The sequence below is a fragment of the Aphelocoma coerulescens genome, chromosome 10 (assembly GCF_041296385.1).
Source record: "Aphelocoma coerulescens isolate FSJ_1873_10779 chromosome 10, UR_Acoe_1.0, whole genome shotgun sequence".
NCBI lineage: Eukaryota > Metazoa > Chordata > Aves > Passeriformes > Corvidae > Aphelocoma > Aphelocoma coerulescens.
In genome coordinates this window covers 18,996,395-19,014,922 of record NC_091024.1, presented here as the reverse complement: position 1 = coordinate 19,014,922, position 18,528 = coordinate 18,996,395, and the positions used below count along the sequence as shown (strand labels likewise).

The 18,528-nt window shown below is 51.8% G+C and overlaps 1 protein-coding gene across 5 annotated transcripts in view; it reads left to right on the top strand.

Annotated features, from left to right (window-relative positions):
- LINGO1 (leucine rich repeat and Ig domain containing 1) overlaps window positions 1-18,528 on the top strand; it is a 74,949-nt gene that overhangs the window by 17,177 nt on the left and 39,244 nt on the right. The window contains exons 3-5 of one of the 5 annotated variants that reach the window (XR_011154146.1): window positions 331-467; window positions 10,461-10,531; window positions 11,097-11,697. The exons of 2 other annotated variants lie outside the window; for them this stretch is intronic. The gene's annotated coding sequence lies outside the window, so the exon portion shown is untranslated. Of the gene's footprint in view, window positions 1-330; window positions 468-550; window positions 890-10,460; window positions 10,909-11,096; window positions 11,698-18,528 lie in introns of those variants that run through there. 2 more of the 5 variants (XR_011154145.1, XR_011154144.1) reach the window with 2 other exon arrangements.

Here is an 18,528-nt window from a genome sequence, read left to right as displayed (position 1 = left end):
TAAAAAGGATCTCTCAGTGAAGAGCAGAATTTGCTTTCCTAATGAAAAGAAAAAAATTAAGATGATTCAAGCATCTTTCATCTGCCACAACTGTAGGAGGGTTTGTTGAAACTGGGGATGTTGTCCAAGGTAGTAGGAGATGGAGGCGTGTACTGGGATCTCTGTTTGACAGGAGTGGTGGCACTGGGTGGGGCACTTGGACCTGGGGCAGAGCTCAGGGGCTCACTTGGGATTGCCCAGGGGAAGTGTTCCATGCCTGGTTCAGGGAAAAGAGAATCCAAACAATGATGCAGAACTCTTTCACACTCAGATACGCAATTTCTCCCTTAGGTTGTTCTTTCCTCCAAGCAAAGAGCAGGCTGCATAGGCTCAACCTGGTGCATGCAAAGAAGGGACCTGTCCTTACCTTGCCTCACATTCCTGTGTGAGAGGAGCCTGTGGAGAGGCATTTGCAGCTTTGCAGAGAGGTATTTGTAGCTCCTTGTTGCTGTTTCCTGTTTTATGGTAATCAGGAATGAGCCCAGACCCTCATCCCTCCTTGCTCCCACAGGTGCTCTGTGTGGATTGGACCCTGGGAGAAACTGTGTGTGAAGGATGCTCTGAGGAGGAGCTCCCACTGTGTCAGGGCTGACAGAGCAAGTAGAGGGACCATGGAAATAGCAGTTTTCTATCAAAATACCTTTTCAACAGCAAGCTCTTGAAATGCATTTATTTTTAGTGATTTTTCTCTTAAAACAAAATTCTTCTGGGAAACGATCCTGCTGGTTAAAGTCCTCCCTGAAAATATAAGCACCAAGAGCCATCTGCTCTATGTTGGGATTTAGGTATTTTCTTCCAGAGCGCTCTTTGCAAAAACCAAAGGCTTTTCCTAAGAACAATATTTAGAAAATGAGGTGGTTTTGGTTTTCCTTCTGCTTTTTCCTTTGAGAAAATGAGAAAAGTTATTTCCTAGAGAATTTGGTGTAATGGAGGGGGGGGTGTGGTCAGTTTCTCAGGCTGCTCTGTCCACTAAGTAGTGCAAGAAGAGAGCAGCCAGGCACAACTGGGGTCCCAAACACCCCACAGACTCTTGCCCTGCCCAAAAGCTTGGAGGGAAGCAGGATGTGCTGGGAGCAGGAATCTCAGCCTGAGCATCTAGTAGGCACATAAACCCTCTCCCCAAGGAGCCTGCAAACCTTGGGCTGGATGATGTGGTCAGAGGCTTTATTTAGTTCTGAGCCTGAGTGGATTTTTAATGCATGAATTTTTAGTGTTTAAACTGAGCAGATCTTTGAGCTGCTGTGGTTTCCGAGGGATGTTTCTCTTCCTCTCTGAATGCATGTGCCATAAATGCTCCCAGAAAATCCCCCATCCTCTCCAGTGTTGCTGGCTCTGGTGATGTGGCCACAGACTTGCAGTAGAGTTTCCACTAAGCCCCTGTAGAGTGTCTTGATTTTTAGTATTGAAAAGCAAGTTTTCAGCATCAGGGTTACATCAAAAGCATGGTATCCCCACAAGGAGGGATATGTAGGAGTGGCAGCAGTGTTGGGGCTGCTCCCAGAGACAGTGGGGACACCAGGGCCACTCTTGTCTTAAGCTGACTCAGATGCTGTGGTCAAACAGGGTGACTGGGAGAGAGATAACTGGGCTGAAGGAAGAAACGTCACAGAAGGAGAGGTGTCTGTGGTCTCTTTTGGAAGGTTGGCTTCTTCACCCCAGTAGGGCCAAGGGAAGCCCTGAATTTCTGTTCTATGCCTTACCTGGTTCCCACCTGGCTCTATGGATTAAAAGAGATTTCTTTTCAAACATTTCCCTCCAAGGGCTGACAAAGCTATTAAGAGATTTTTCTGTTATGAAATAATTACTAATAGTGCAAAAATCTACTAAGCCAGGCAGGGAGCCAGGCTGCCCAGCCCAAGGGTGCTGGCCCATGGGGCAAAGCTGGATGCCACCATCCATGGTCCAGCAGCTCTGCAGAGCCCACTGGTGGGATCCCATGCAGAGTGCCTAATGCTCAGGGCTTTCTGGTACCTGTGAGCTTTGGCGGGGACCATTAGGGACTCTTTGTGGCAGGAATCTGGGCACTGTGTTTGAGACTGGGAGGCTTCTGAGGCTTTCTAGCAGTTGAGCCAGCTCTCCCTTGTCTTGGGTGGGAGATTGTATCGTGCACACACAGCTTTGGGATGTCACACCAATGTTAACCACAGGGAGGAAGCGAGAGTGGAGGTGGGTGTGCATGGCAGTTTGTTTCTTTGGGTTTATGTGCTGATACTTTCTGCTTAATTGCACCCTGACATGCACCAAGGGGCAAGGAGGGGTTTTAAAGCAGCTTTAAAAAAAAAAAATTACCTTCCATGAAATATTCAGGATGGGCTGTGACTGCTTTTTAAAGACTGTTCTAATTATTCCTGCAAGGCTTCCACTTCTCTTGATCTCATTGCACATGGAGAGAGGCAGCAGGAGTGCTTGTCCTGGTTAGCACTGAGGGGCTGGGATGCTTTGTATTCACTGCAGGGAGGTGCTCACTGCACTGACCCTTGGAGGTGGGCAAGTTGGGAGTCAGAGGGCTGGTTTGTTCCCATGAATATTTGCTGCTGGTAGACTGGGTGCTTGGAAGGGAATGGAGGCAGTTTAATGACATATTAGGGTATATTAGGACCAAGAATAATGTCCCTGGTGCGCCCCACAGCACCCTCCTGGCTGTGTCCTGCCTCCCCATGGCTGTGGGGAGCACGTGGCTTGCCTGTGGAGACAGGCTGCTCTGGAAGTGCTCTCCCAGTGCTGTTAGGTGTGATCCAAAATTAGCATCCCATTCACTTGCTCTTCGCTGTGTTAGCTCTGCGAGGCTAATAGGGCTTTAAAAAAAAGTCTCTTGTCACCAGAATCAGCATCTCTGACTCAGAACATGCGGAGGGAGCAGACTTGCTGATTAAGGCAATGTTGATGTTGTAAGTGCTCACCCGGCCACAGCAGGGCCCTGGGACTTGCCTGAGAATCTCTGCCAGAGCCTGGGAGGGGTCCTTGGTTCCCATCTTGGTGCCTAAACCACCATGTGAGGAGGATGAAGCATCAAACCCAGCCAAACTGAGGAGCGTTCCCACTGCTGTGCCATGTTCCACAATTAATCACTTCCACCCACACTACACCTTCTCCCTTCCTTAAATCCTCCCTTGCCTGGTTCTGGAGCAGGGAATGGACGCAGCTCCAGTTTTATGAATCAATCAAAGACAATTCCTGCTTTTGAGGGCTACTGATTTAGAGAGCCCTTTGCAAGCATACGTGCAGTATGATTTCTTATTGGAGCACAGCTCTGGATGAGCCTGCCAAGAGGAGCTGTTCCAGCTCCCAGCCACATCCTGGGGAGACGGCCTGAGTGGTCCTTTCATCTACAAATAAAACAAACAGGAACAAAGAAGGCAATAATATTGACTTTCATCATTGATATTTCCATTTATCTCATACAGTTACTAATAATTAGTATTTCTGTAGCTGGATGGGTATAGCTCATAATCTCACTGTTTCAGGGGAGCCTATTAATGTCCCTGCCAAAACCAAGCAAACATAAAGCACTGGACAAGTGCCGAGGGGGGCAGAGGAATGGGAATGGAGCAGGGCTGAACCTGAAGGGAGAGGCAAGAGGCTGTGGAGCAGGGAGCAGTGGGGCAGCAGAGCTGGGGAAAGGAGACCATGGGCAGGGCCTGAGTCAGCACTGCTGTGCCTGTGGTGGGGTGGGAGAGCTGTGTGGGCTTGGTGAGGGGAGCTGCGCCTCATGGGGCCATCAACCAGCCCCTCACTGCATCCTCTTGCACAGCTGGAGCACAGCTGGTCTGTGTTTGGGAGGGAAGGGCAAGAAGGGCACTTTGTGCCGGTGGCCCTGGGGTGGAGGGTGTGCTGAGATGCAGCCCCAGTGCCCTCCCTGGGGTGTGATGTGCCCCCAAACTGTGGCAACAAGCCCCCCATGTCTGTAGCACACTGGGATATGTGGGGAACCAGGGCAGGCTCCTGCTGGGTCTGTCCCCACCTGCCCCAGGGCACCTGTGTGGTTCATGCATACACTTCCCACAGCATGTGCAGCCTTGTTTGCTGGTGCTTCATTAGTCATTCTCTGTTCTCTTTTAAACCCCCTCATGGTGCTGTCTGCAGGTGCCTTGTGCCTGTGTATTCACATACCTGGCCTGGGTCTCCTCTGGGATTCCAGAGGAGGAGGTGGGACACTGAGGTTTCCACACTGGTGCTGCTGCTCTCCTGCATTACTGTGAAAGCTTTGACACACAACTGCTCTGCCAATCATCCTGGGTCAGTCTGGAGGTCCATTTCCTGCATCTGTGTTTTTAATTCTCCTGTTAAATGTGTGTCCTGACCTCTCCTGTGAGGGATGGCTTCCGGTGTGCAGCATCCAAGCATTACCAATTCCACAGGAACTGCTGTCACAACAGCCGCAGGGACCTGCAAGCAGCGAATGCAAATGCAGGGCGGTGTTTTTATTAGGATTTAAATGAGTTTAAGACTGTTCAGAATTACAATGTGATTTGAGCCAGGAGGGGCTTATAAAACTGGTATGAGTTCATATATTATACAGTAAACGTGCCCCAGCCCATGGCTCCTGCTAAGCACCGTCCTCACTGAGGTAAGGAGAGCAGTGGGCAGCTGCTGAGGCTCAGCCCTGTTGCCCCAACACATTCCCTTGGGGAAAGGCTGTTTGGGATGGAAGGTGGATGGCAGTCATGGAGGTGGTTGTGCAGCAAAGCTGGACCCTGTTAACAAATCTGAGCCTGTGGTGCAGTACAGGTGTGGTCTCTGGCTGAAAGGTAGGGGTGCAGGAGGGGCTTGTGGGCATGTTTTGGGTCAAGGTTACGCTTTATCCATTGCTCCCTTTATGGCTCCCCTATTTGAAGGTGGCAGGGATGTTTCAGTGCTGATTGTGCTGGAGCATGCTGTGCAGTGGGTTGTGGCTTCCCTGGGTGCTGGTGCAGCACAGGGCGACCCTTCCCTGGGCCAGACCCCACTCCAGCTATCTGGGAGCAGTGAGCCTTCTCCAGCTGGTCCAGGCTATGCCAGCCTGAGCTTGCACCTCCCTGGAGACGTCACAGCATGTAGGTCACCTGCTGGTTGTACAGGCAGTGCTCATAAAGGCTTTAATGGCCGTTAATATAATCACTGGCAGGGCAGGGGTCTGTGCAGGAATGGGGGTTGTGAGAGAGCTGTACCTGTGGGCACAGGAGTCCTGGGCCTGTGACACCTGGGAGCCACCACAGTGATGGATTTCTCATCTGCTTCCTTAGCCAGAACAGAATTAAAGGGAAGCTTGAGCTATTGGCTTGGGATGTTTGTGCTTCGCCTCGTTTCAGTGCTGTGCTTTTGATCTCTGAAGGATACAGCTGAATATTTGAATGAGAAATAACGTAGTTGTGTTGAAATCCTAGACAAAATGCCTTTTATGCCTCCCTGCATGTTTATTTGCGTAAGAAAGTGTTTGCTGGAGAAACAGGGGAAGGAGCTTGAGAGAGAGGAAGGAAGGCAGAGGTAAGAGCATTGGGGAGCTCGCAGTACAATTTCAGGACACTTAAGAGCCTCTTATTGTCAGTGGTGAGACAGCGACATCGGAGGCAGCTCAGGCAGTTGTCTGAGACAAATTGTTTGATGGCTTTGTTGGTACCTCACTGGTTAAGTTCCTGGGTTATGTATTTATTATTATATACAAAGCACAGGAGAATTACAGAAATACATATGTGTACACATCTCTGGATCCATGGTTATCTCCCATAAATGACCTTGCAGGCAGGAAATAATGCCACCAGCCTGTGTGGTGCTTCTGAGCAGCTTGGGTGTTTGTTCTGTAGGTCCAGGGAGTTTGAGGGAGCCAGGCCCCTTTTGGGGCTTCTCACACCCAGAAGTGGGGCTGGCACTGTTTGCCACAGGAGGGAGCATTCCCCTCATTCCCATAAAGGAAGGTTTCACTTGCTTCGGGAGGCACTGAGGGAAGAGCCTTTGATAGGTAACACGCTGCTAAAGAAAGCTGCTTTCCCCAGAGAGGGAAAATTGCTGCTGGTGCCTGCGGGAGAGGTGAAAGTGGAGGTGTGATAGAGAGCAGCCCTGCTGCTTTGTCCTACTTGGAGGAGAAATGGCAAACCAGGATGTACAGGCACCCTGATGAAAAGACCCGCTGGGAGCATTTGGATGGCATTGGAGAGGCTCAGCTTCCCTGTCCCCGTGGAGCCTTGGCTTTGGCCCGCCCTGCAGTGCTGTCCCCAGGGTGTGGATGTGGGAAGGGAGGGGTTGTGTTCAGGGCTACATTGGCTGGGAGATGTGAGCTGCATCCAGCAGCCCAGATCAAAGGGACCTCAGCCAGCCACATCCACCAGAAAGCCTTTAATGCCCAGCCCCAGAGCAGGGAGATGTACTCAGGGGACTCATTTCCTTGCCTGAACGTAAGAAAACTGTGTCAACCTGACATTCAGGAAACTTAATACCTTTTTATTCATTTAACAGTTTAGCTAATTGTAGTGCTTTTTTCTTTTGGTTATTTTTATATACTTCTTTTTCATTCTTTCCAACTTTGTCCTTATCTACGCTTTGTTCTTTAAAGCCATTTCATTATGGGTGTTTATTGCCTGTGCTGGTTCTCTGGGTGGATGGGGGAAGGAGGAGGAATACCCAGCTTGCACCCATGTGCCAAAGCTGTCAGTAGCTCTGGTGACACCAGCCAGTCGCAGCAGATCAGGACGAGATATCACCGAATTGTTTAGGTTGGAAAACACCTCTGAGATCATTGAGTCCAACCACTAATGCACCACTGGAAGCCCACTGCTGCACCATGTCCCCAGAGACCTGCCTCTCTTTTGCTGAATTGTTTGCTTGGGGCAGAAAAGCAGAAGGAGGATAGTGTCCCAGGGTTTCATTGTGCTGTTTTCTCTATGAAGTAATTACTGCTTTCCTTTAGAAAGAAAACTTTGGTTGGGAAGTTTCTTCACTTTTATTTTTGAGAACTGGGTAAATCCTTGAAAGTGTCCAGATGTAAAATGAAATGTCATTTTGCTTCTCTGTGTTTTAGATTCACCAGCATTTAACAAAGTGTTTTCTTCTGTTAAGCTAATTCTTACTGAATTGTCAAAAATATGAAAAGATAATAATTGCAATAATTACACTAATGGTAATGTGCTTTCACAGCCGTGGCTTTTACCACAGCTAGTTGTGCTCATCCATTCCTCCTGTCTCCTCCTCAGACCTTTCCCCAGGCACAATGGGTCCCTACACAACCCCCCATATGTGACCTCCTTGCATCCAAACTTGCAGCAGCCCTGGCCCTGTTCTATACTGAACTCACCAAGTCTTGCTGGAGCTGCCTGTGCCTGGTACTATCCAGGTAAATGATACCATCTTGAGATTAAGCTGGACCTGCTTGTGCTGGGAGCTCCATGGCATCAATACTTGCAGCCTTTGGCACCAGCCATCTGAGCACCAGGTCTAAACCAGGCTTCTTGTTCCATTCCTGAGCAAGGCACACTCTGCCTGTGTCCCTGTGGGGTGTTAGCCCAGTGCCCAAATGGACACTTTCAGCGCTAGGAGCAGTTTGCAATCCCTGTGCAATCCTAGCTTGGCCTGTACGTGAGCACCAGCGAGGAGCAGAGCTGGGCAAAGATGTCAAGAGCTGTTACAGTGTGTGCAGGGAGCTTATATAAAAGGATCCATTTTCATTCCGCTGCTTGTCTGCTTCAGTCAAAATACAATGCCACAGCTAAGAGGGTGCAGTGTCAGGGCCGACCGCAGCGAGCTAATGCATGGCTGCTGCGGCGGGCGCTCCATCTCCCCGCACCACAGCTGTCCCGGCCCTGCCGCAGCCCCTGGAGCCCGCAGCTTGCCCTGCTGTGAATCATGGCTCCTGCGGAACTGTAGCTCCCAGGCTGCCAACCACAGCCCTGCTGGGCCCGACTCCCAGCTGGGGGAGCAGCTCTCTGGTGCTCTGCCTTCCCAGCGTGATCAGGAGCTCACGGCAGCCCAGCTGAGCCTGCTGCAGGGCCCTTGGGAGCAGCACTGTCACGTCAGGGATCTCTTTCTGCTCAGTGACACGTGTGTGCACATGGGCACACATGTACCAGAGCGCCCTTGAGGTGTCTGGCACCCGGTGTCTTTATCTCCATTATTTAGAGGCTGTGAAGAGCATCTCTGTCTGCCTGTCACTCTGTGGGCATATTGTGGGGCCACTGGGGGGATGACCAGTGGCTGGAACTAGCAGGGACCTGGAGATGGTGCCTTAGGCAGAGGGGGGACAGTGGATGCTTGCATGCTCAGACCACTTTAGCCAGGGCAGGGTGACAGCTGTGTAGCTGAAACTGTGCTGCAAGTCCTTGGGGATGTGATGTGAGGAGATGAGCAGTGTGTAGGGATCTCTGTTTCCCTTCCTCTTCTCTAGTATGCCTTTGCCCATTCCTTGGCAGGGCTTATGTCACCTGGACCCCTTCCTGTTGAGCTGGACCCTTCATCCTAGGGACACTTGGCTTTTTTCTGCCACTGTGTTGGGTAGCAGACATGCTCTGTGTGGCTTGGAGGTGATAATGTACATGCTCATCTGCCCAGAGGCTCACAGATGCTTCGGGCGAGCCTTTGCTATTGTATTCCCTGCTTCTCCCTCAAAAGTCCACTGTATCTCCTCTGGAAGTCCGTGCTGAGGCTGTGTGCTTTTGGAGAGTAGTGGCTGTGCTGACTTTCCAGCAACCAAGAGGGTGGGTTTGTCTAGGAGGTGGATGGGGGTGGCTCTGCCTCCAGCAGTGCTGCTCCATGATCAGGCCCTGTGAGGGATCATCCTCTGGCCAAGGCACCATGTCTTTGTTCTCTATCTGCATATTTCTCCTTAGTGAGGCCTTGGCTCCACGAGCAGAGCCTGGTACAGGAACAGGCAATATGAATCCTGAAACCTCAATGCACCGAGCAATTTTCATCAGAGGTTTTTGCACCTTGCCTTTCTCTGCTCTCTTTTTTCCCCTTATTTCTCCTCAGTTATAAAGACATGGAAGCAGGTCTCCTGGGCTTTGCTGGGGAGCTCGCCACCACCCCTCACCTCTCATTAGCACAACAGAGCAGCTGATGGGGCTGTGGGGATGCAGCAGCAGCAGAGCTGCAAAACTCTTCCCAGCACTGGCTGGACTGAGGCAGAGGCCACCAGCCATCTCCCACCCCATCCCCCTGAAATGTCACTTGCTTTTAAATGCACTAGTAGTTTAAAATAAGAATAACCTGCTCCAGGGCTTCTTAAACCGTGGAATTAAATATGGTTCTGGTCTCTAGGCAGAATCTGACTCTTCAATTCTAAATCTGCTCAGCCAAGCGAAATATTGCAGGGGGAAAGAAATCAATATTTCTCAGGCCTGGCACAGAGAGGAAGCTGTCTGTGTGTGGCTGCAGGCATGCAAGTGCAGATGTGCACACACACATGAGGCTGTGCTTGGGAGGGTGTCAGAGAAACACCACTGAGACCCAGTGGGGAGAAGAACATAGTGTTTGCAGTGCCAGTGCTGTGTGTGCTGCTCCAGGAGAGGTGTGGGGGTGAGTCCATCCTACTCAGGTGTGTGACACAGCTGGGGTTCCCTCTGTGGGGTTCCCAGCACAGTCTTTTGGAGAAGGAAACACAGTTTTTCTTGTTTCAAGACATGTAATTTAGTGGCCAGGGAGAGGTTGTGAGCTTATTGCAGAGCAGGTGCGCTCTTCCTCTGCTGGTTTCTGGTACTTGGCATGTGGAGCTGAGCTGTGCAGGAGATGGGAATAATCAGGGGTTCTAGAAGAGTGAAGGATTTCCCTAGTGACCCACAGGCCCCATCATTTAGAGGATGGAAGTGGTTGAGACAGTGAATGGATGGGCTGCTTTCGCTGTCTACCTCGAGGACTAATCTGGCTGCACACGTGCAGCACTGCACGGTCCATGGTAGCATATCCTGGCCATGGCTGTCCTCGTCCACGCTGTTTATTTTGCCCAGAGGACACAGGCTGTGTGGGGAATGGCCCCTGTTGTCTGCTCTGGGAGCATTGCTGAAGATTCCCATCCTTCCCTGCAGAAGGGGGTGTGTTTCAGGATCGGGATGCTGTAGCTGGGGTTGCAGCTCAGGGGTAGGTGAAGCTGGTTTTGCCAGGTCTGAGTTCTCCAGGTGGTTTCTGTCCAAGCTCTCTCCTCTCTGTCACTGCTTCGCAGAGTCCTGATGTTCTCCCTCTCTGCTCCTCTGTGGTGTGTGGTGAGAGGAGGGAGCTGTGCCACCATGTTGGGATCAGGGGTGGAGGAGGATTGCCATCTGCAGTGGGAAGGACAAATGTTATTGACCTGCTCTGGCATCTGACCAAACCACAGACACTCATCCCTCTCAAAAAGCTTCTCTGATAGCTTAATTTCTTAATTGCTGTCTGTGATCAGCATGTCAGCTCTGGCTCTCCTCCAAGATCTGTCACTTCCAGCAGGCTGGTGCTCACTGCCACCTTGCTTTGGTCACTATTTTCAGCTCACCTGAATAACTGGCTGGAGAGTCTCCCACCTCCATGCAGGCCACCTCTGCTGCTCCTGAGGACAGTGGTGAGTACTGAAGGAATTCAAAATACAGAGGAGTGCCAGTTCAAGGCCCCAGCTCCAAGCCTGTCTTGTGCCTTGGCCAGAAAGCGAGGGTTGGAGCTGAAGTGTGCATTCTGAGGTCCCAGATAGAGTCAAGCACAGCACTAGAAGAGGTAAAGATGCCTGGTGCTGGGCTCAGGATGGAGAGCTGGAGAGCATGGTGGGATGCCTGGGGGTGAGTGGGACCCAAAGGAGAGCTGCCCTCTGTGGGGTCTGGCACTGGGTGATGGGAATTCCCAGTGGCTCCAGCCATCCAGTTAAAGCAGTGCCATGAACACATGCAGCAGGAGCTTACATGCTGTGGGACAGCAAGGCTCTGTATCTCAATAAGCAGCGCTCCAAGGCAGACCTGAAAATAAATATTTGAAGAGAAAATAGTACTCTGTCTTCTGTTGTCTCTCCTCCTTCCCTTTCTCTCTCTCTCCTTCCTCTCCCTTCTCCTGTCTTTCACGTGTGACTGAACACGAGAGTTCATTGTTAAAGGGGGTTTGTTTTCTTGAGGGTTTTTTCCCTTTCTCTGCTTCCCCAGGAGGAAACTCCAGGTGCTGCCCTGTTAACAGCCCTATACAGCAGCAAGGGCTCTTCGTGCCAAGTTTGTCCGTGCCCAGGATGATGGGTGCTTGTTTTCCTTCTCCGTGCTTAGTTTGTTTGTCATGATAAAACACAAGTAGACGGCAAAACACGGCTCTTCCTTTTCCCGAGAACAGATATGATGGGATCAAGCTGCCTGAAGTCTGTAAGTGTGGTTCAGCCCAACACTGCAATAGGTTTCCTCATTGTTAGCAGGTCAGTTGTGCCATGAGGAATACTGCTCCTGGTCCCTGTTCTTTGTGGGAAAGGTTAAAATTGGGCCAGAGAGGAGGCAGCTGGCCTTGTACCTTTCTGGAAAAAGAGGAGTAAGGGACTGATAAGCTGTGGATAGATGCGAAGGTGAGGGCTTGTAGCACTGCCTGTACTTCATGTCAGAAAGGTGAGCTACTGAGGCAGAGGTGGGAAGATCAGCCTGCTGCTGGCTGCTAGCTGGGCCACCAGAGAGAGAGGGGAGCCCGTGCCGACATGGTGTGCACCCTATGTCAGTTGTAGGGGGCTGTCAGTGGAAGCTGGGGTGTTGCATGCAGAAGTTGATCCTGGAAAAGCGAATGCAGAGTCAGCCCACGGGCTCTGCCATCTCCCACTCTGTGTCTGAGGATCTGTGGGCTGGGAAAGGAGCACTGGCATCATCTAGAGCCCTCCTCCGAGCGTGAAGGGAAGTGTTAGGAGAAATCAACTGTAAAAGGAGAGGTGCAGAGTGGTAGTGAGAAGGGAATGGGGAAGGGAAAGGCTCCAAAGAGGAAATGGGATTAAAAAACTCAGAGGTGGTTTAAGGATATCTGAGATGTCACAGGCAAGGGAGATGGGCCGGGGAAGATGTAACTTTGAGAGAAGTCTTCTCAGACTGGCTGCAAATGTTTGCTAAGCTTCTCGGCTATATTTAGCAGGCTCCATGCCCTTTGGAGCATTCTCCAGGCAGATGGCGGAGGAGTGGTTTGCCAAATGGTGGAAGCTGTGTCGGAAGGGGGTGCCCGGCATTCGGGGAAAGAAGTTTAATGTCAGCTTCGCCCTTTCCGCAGCAAAGCCAAGCGGTTCGCTTTGCTGCCCGCTGGACAGAGCTGCCAGATGGCCAAATATTTGCTTACAAATTAGCAATGGGAAACAGGCGATGCAAAGCCCTAAACTGAAGAAACCCAGGGCCTGGATTGGGCTCTTCCTCCTGTGCAGGACGGTCTCTGCAGAGCAGGGTTGGGTGGATCCACTGCCGGGGCAGCACAAGGAGATCTCAAAGCCAATGAGCCTGGGCGCGGCACTGTCATCTCTCCCCTCCTCACTGGCACGGTCACGGGCCATTACTCAGGCATGTGCAGCCTCTGGCTGTGTTTGCTTTAAACCAATATGCAGAGAAAACCAGCTTTTCTCTCTAGGTAAAAAAAAAAAAAGCTGCTTGGTCTTGTATCTGTGCAGCATCTCACTGAATGGGATATGACTGGAATGAAATTTCCAGGCACTAATGCAATAGAAGTACTTGTAATTTGTGTGTGTGCCTGTGTGGGCACAGGCAGTGTACCTGATCCTGTGCTGAGCAGCATTCCATATGGTCCTGCCCTTCTGGAGCTCACCTGTGAAATGGCTTCATGGCTCATTTGGGGTGTCTCTGCATCACACTTGAGCTGGGCCACTGTGCCAGCAGGGAATTAAAGCCTGAGAAATGCCAAAAGATTTTGAGGTTGGGGGAGGTGGACAGGGACCACAAGGATGTGCACAGAGACTCTCACCAAGGTAGTGCTAATGCTGCCTCCTGCAAGTCCTCCCAAATCACAGGACTGTCCAGCTCCCTGCTCTCTGCACGCCTTCATTCCAGAGGCATAAAATCATTTTAAAAACAGGTAAATTTTAAAATATTGGCTTTGTTTTATTTGCTGCCTGGAGTTGGAGCTGGGTGTTTGCGTTCCTGCGCAGGCGGGAGTGCTGGCCTCCTTCCTCTTCCTTCGGTTTCTTATGAAAGCCAAGCTTCCTGTGTCTTAACTTGACTCCAGGGGCTGGGGCTTGGAGAAGCTCTACCTCTGTAATGCTGGCAATAAAATCATAAGTGCTGGCTACACTGCTGTAAAACTTTTATTGCTGTGGGAAGAGGAGCAGCGAGTCCTCCCTCTCTCCCTTCTCTCCTTCCATGCTGCTTCCCAACTCAGGCTCTGCTTGCCCTCCAGGGCTCTGAGCCTTTGTGCCAGGCAGCACTGCGTGCATCCCCTTTCCCTCTGCTTCTGCTCCCTTTGAGCCCCTCCTTGTCCTGCATCCCTGTGGCTGGTCTTCTGCTGCTCTGGCCTTGCTGTGCTCCTGCCCCCATCCTTGTCCCTGCGATGCTGTGTGGCTGCTCAGCTGCACCTCAGCTCTGTTTGCGGCGTGATCTAAAGGAGAGGAACCGTAATAGCTCCCTGTGTAGTGAGGCCATCCGTGCATTTTGCATTTCATGGCGACTGGAAGCATCATCTGCCTTCCCACACCATCCCTTACGTATTTATAGATCACAGCGGCATTATCCGTGTGGATGCAGATAGTGCATGACGGTTTTCTATAAATACAAATGCTCTGTAATTATCGTTAGAACTATTTAGCCCAATTCAAAGGTAGATTAAATAATGAATGTGTGTGTGATATGCCTGTCGACATCAACAAATGGAAAGAGACATCTCTGGATGCATATCTGGAGGTTTCCCTGATGAAGGAGTTGGGGGAGGAGAGCCGGGAGGGAGCTGAGCTGAGTGTTGCTGGAAGTGCCTCTTTCTCAGGGGTTCAGGCGCTGCTGTGGAGACTGATGGCCACTCTCGGCTCCATGATGGCTCTTGGGGCCAGTGGTTCAGGAGGCAGTGTGCCAAGGGATGGACAAGGAGGAGCAGCACACACAGAATACATTGGTATTCACACCTACCCATGGCTCTGCATCTTTGCCCCTCCACTTCCACTGCTCTTGGGAGCAAGGGGAGGTAATTTCAGGCTAGACTGCTAATGGAGAGCCGTGGAAGGTGTGTGATAAGGCTCCCCAAGGCCTCTGGCCCCTTGCTTCCTGTGGTAATTGATTTCCTCTGAGGCCATGCATGCCCTGGCATGTTTCCCTTCCTGCTGGTCTCTTGCTGGCCATAAGCTGGTCCACAGCAGAGCCCTGTGGGGACACTGGCTCTCTCCCCTCTTTTGGCTCCTGCTGCCCGTTGGAGAAAGGAAGGGGGAGGAGTTTTGGGCACTTGTGCAGGACCAGTCTCCTGCATGGTTCTTGCTGAGGATGGATGTGGCTTTATTAGCATCCCAAAGGGGTGCAGCAAGGCAGGACTGACACGCTTGGGAAGAGCAGTGGCATTTAACGGAGAGGATGGATGTATGGGAGCCCCTAAACACTGTGTGTGCCTCAGGAGGGGAGTTTGCAAAGCCGATGGAAGGACGAGGAACAGTCAGCACTGCCTTTGACATAGGAACTTCTGTCTCCTTGCCTTTTCCCTCTCCCAGGTGCAGTGAAGCCTCAACTCACAGGTCACAGCTCCATTAGCTCCTGTGTGGCTCTGCTGGGTCTCAGCTCTGCCCTGGTTCTGTGTCACATCGTGGGCTGCTCCCCTGCCCCGGGGCCAACAGCGTCGGGAGCGTCAAGGGAAGCAGGGCTGGGAGGAAGGGCTCCATCACAGTAACTAATAACTGTGTGCTGACAAATTGAATTATACCTTTTCCAGTTGCCTGCACTATTGATCAGAGAAAAGGTTTGTGTTTTTGTTAGGCTATTTTTTTTTCTTTTTCCTTTTAAGTTACAGTTGCAATGTCCTGGGGGCTTATAATGAACTAAATAAGGTCAGGTTAGCAGAAGAATCAAATATGCTCTGGCAGCAGAAGCGTGGGCTTTTCCTGGTGACTCTGAGTGGAGAGGAAAGCAGCAGCAGCAGCTCCTGCTCTTCTATGCCTTGGTGCATGGGGGTGTCCTGCCCCAGCCTCTTGCTCTCTGGAGGGCTGCTTGGAAAAGGGGTGATGTGGGTGCCTGTTCTTAGCCTGATCCTGAGCTGCGTGGCAGGAGCTGGTGGGGAACTGGGGCTCACCAGGTCTATGTGTCACCAGCCCCAGGTTGTGCCAAACTGTGCTGCCCTGGCAGCTCGAGTGGCTCCTGCCCTGCCTTGGGGGGGGGGGGGGGGGGGCTGCAAGAGAAGCAGGAGATGCACGGTGGGACACAAGGAGCCAGGATGTGGCCAGGCACAGCACTTGCCCAGGAGCTCTCTGTGGGGTCCCTGCCTGGGGAAGCTGATGGTGTTTGGTTCTTTGCTCCAGAGCCGAGATCCTGCTGTGACCTCAATTTAAAGCTGTGTTGGGGAAAGGGGGATAAATTACCCAGATGAAAAGGATGAGTAAAAAATCCATGTGCAGAGAAATGCCAGCCCACCTGTGAAAGGCATTATTGAACTTGGACACGTGTGACCTTGGCAGCAGAAGCTGCAGGGAAAAGGGGACACTCCCTGGTGTCCTCCTTTGTGTCTCCACTCCTGGGCTGGGACCCGGAGCAGGACAGGGCTATTGCAGGAGGAGCAGAGGGTTGAGGTAACCTGTTGGTGGCAGGACAGAGGTGAGGCTGGAAGCTGTTCTCAGGTGAAGGTTTGCAGAGGTAGCAGTGTCTGCCTCAGAGGGAAGGGCAGCTGCAGGTCCAGCAAGTGTCTCCAGCAGCTCGTGTGTCCCATGCTCTGTTTAACCTGCTGCTCCCAAAGGCAAGTCCAGGGGATGTGTAGTGCCATGGCCAGCTCCCCAGCCCTGGGGCTGTGCTCAGGCTTGGCCTCGGGTCACCTCTCAGTGAACAGTAGAAGTAGGGACATTCACATCTTGTTTTTGTGTAACTCTGTTTACGAAGACCTCAATTGAAATGTCGGCTGCCCCAGGGTGGATCTGGATTCTCTCCAGAGCTGTCTGTGTGCTGGCAGAGCTGCTGTGCTCCACACAGCGGGTTTTCCCACTTTGCACACGAGTCCTCTCCCTGGTGACCTAGGAGCCCCAGGCTTTGGAAGCAAAGGTTCTGCCAGGGCCATTTCCCAATCTGCTCCATGTCCCTCCTGCTCCCCTGGGACTCTCTTCTCTTCTGGCCCTCCCCATACAAAATTCACTGATTACAGGGAGGGACCAACAAGCTGTAATCACTTGTCTCAGTGTATTGGGCCTTAGTGGAGGAAGAGTGGCTGGAGAGCTGGTTCCCATCCTCCTTGGTGTCCCCCAGGACCTGCCAAGGTGTGACCAGCAGCTGGGGATACTCTCTGGACACAGACTTCATGTTTCTGCTTTTAATTGCAGCCTTCCTCCTCCTGCACTGCCTTGCTTGAGAGTCCGGCTGCATCAGTATGGGATTAACATTCCTGGCACAGCATAACTCCATCACCATTTCTATTAAACTCATTTGCTATCTAAAGGAATTCATTTTCCACTTTGTTTGCCCATGAGAAAAAAAAAAAAGCCCTCTGAGCTGAGGCCCCAGTGTTTGAGAAGGTGATGGGGGGAGCTGGGTGCCACATCCCCTCCTTCAGCTGGGAGAAGGGATGGCATTCCCACCATCCATACAAGATGCCCACCTCTATGCTTCCACCATGCTCTTGGAGGGAGGAGCTGCCCATTGCTGGCTAGTGCTTGGTTTCTGAAACAAATTATACTGTTTCACCCTAGGATGAGTCTTTGTAAAATCAGGTTCTCCCCTTTCCATCAGGGATAGCCCTGGACTCCAGGGAACTCTACCCCCTTCTAAAAATCAGGTTTCATTGGAGTCTACAGCAAGTTCAGGGATGGTAGAGACATGTTGGATTCTCTCTGCCTGCTCCCTCATCTCCTCATGTGCCATGTCATTCAGTCAGTTGCTTTGCAACAGGCTCAGGAGCTGGATTCCTGCCCCTGCCTGGGATTTGGGGCCAGTCTGTTTACTTGGGTGCATGAGGGAGGAGGAAAACAAGGGTACAGGGGTGCCAGGGGGAAAAGCATGTGTGTCTGTAGCATGTGAGGAAACCTCTTATGTGTGGACATACCCCCAGGAATTGTGGGGATCCCGTTGGCAGCCCTCCTATGGATTATCACAGCCAGTATGGGCTCCTTCTGCCCAGAAAAAGGAGGGAGATGCTCTACAGCCCTCTGTGCCTCTGCTTTCAAGGTCAGAGGCTGCTGATAATTGATCTACAGCCTCACTATAAATCTGGTGCTGAGGGAAACCTTCCCTGCTGCCTCTAAGCAGCAGCATCCATCCTGCACGGCTTGCCCAGCCCAGCCCAGCCCAGCCACCCGCAAGGGAAGGGGGGTTTTAATCACTCCCTGCCTCTGCTGGGCAGCATTTGGGTTTGCAGCTGGCCTTGCTGGCTCCCAGCTCGCTTGTGGAGGTTTCTCCTGGGGTCAGTGAACCCCTGCCAGGGTCTGCAGCAGCAGGGCAGGAGAGCAGAGGAACTGACAGGGGATCTGGGGAGCAACTGCTGGGGCCAAGTGGGGGAGCTAGCAAGTTTGGGATATCCAGCATGGCTTTGAATGTCCCACAGGACCCAGTGTTCGGGGTAATTTCTCAGCAGAGGGGAAATCTGGCTGCAGGGCAGGCAGAGGAGGAGTTGGAATCCAGCTTCCTGGGGAGCCATGTGTTGTGGGGGAAGAAGGAAGGTGGTGATGGAGGCCACCAGCTATGGAGCACTGGGCCACCCTCCTCACCTCGTGGCCACCAGCTGGATGTCAGGCTGGTCTCTGGATGTGATCCCTCTGCCTGATGGACTGCTGTGGTCAGAGCCATCAAGGCTGCTGTTGGTATGAGAGCTCCTGGGAGTAGATCACAAATTGAATTGGAGCCCCTGGAAAATGACAGCCCTTTGTAAATGCTGAATGTTTCCCTTCATCATCATCATTTGCAGCTAAACTGCAGCTCTGTTAGGAGTCACAGCAGTTTTCAGCCCAGAGCTGAGCTGGTTTTGCTCACCTGCCATGGGCAAAGATCTGCTGTCCCTGTCCCTTCCCATGGGATCAGCCCTGTTCCCAGGGTATATCCTGCTTCAACCGGAGAGAAACCAGTTTCCCTCCCACAAATCCTTTTTCAGTGGCTGGTACTAATGGAGAAGAGAAGTAATCAAGCGGATTTAACCCTCCTGCTACCTGTGACTCTCCTGCAAAGCTCATTAATGAGTTAGCTCAGGTTGTGCTAATTACCGTAACCAGCAGGCCGGTGAGAGCACCAGGAGTTAACTAACACTCAATTAACCCCTGGTTGCTTGTGATGATTTCCCCTGTTCACAGCAGCCATCAGAAAGTCAACAAGGAAACAGTGGCAAGCAGGAGGCAGATGAGCCTCTTGTATAGCTGGGGAGGTGACAACCTTCCTGTGTGGCTCGGAAGCCACAAAGCCAAGGGAGCCCAGGCCGCATAACTGAGCTCTTCAGCTGCTCTTGCCTGGTGATTTGGGGCAC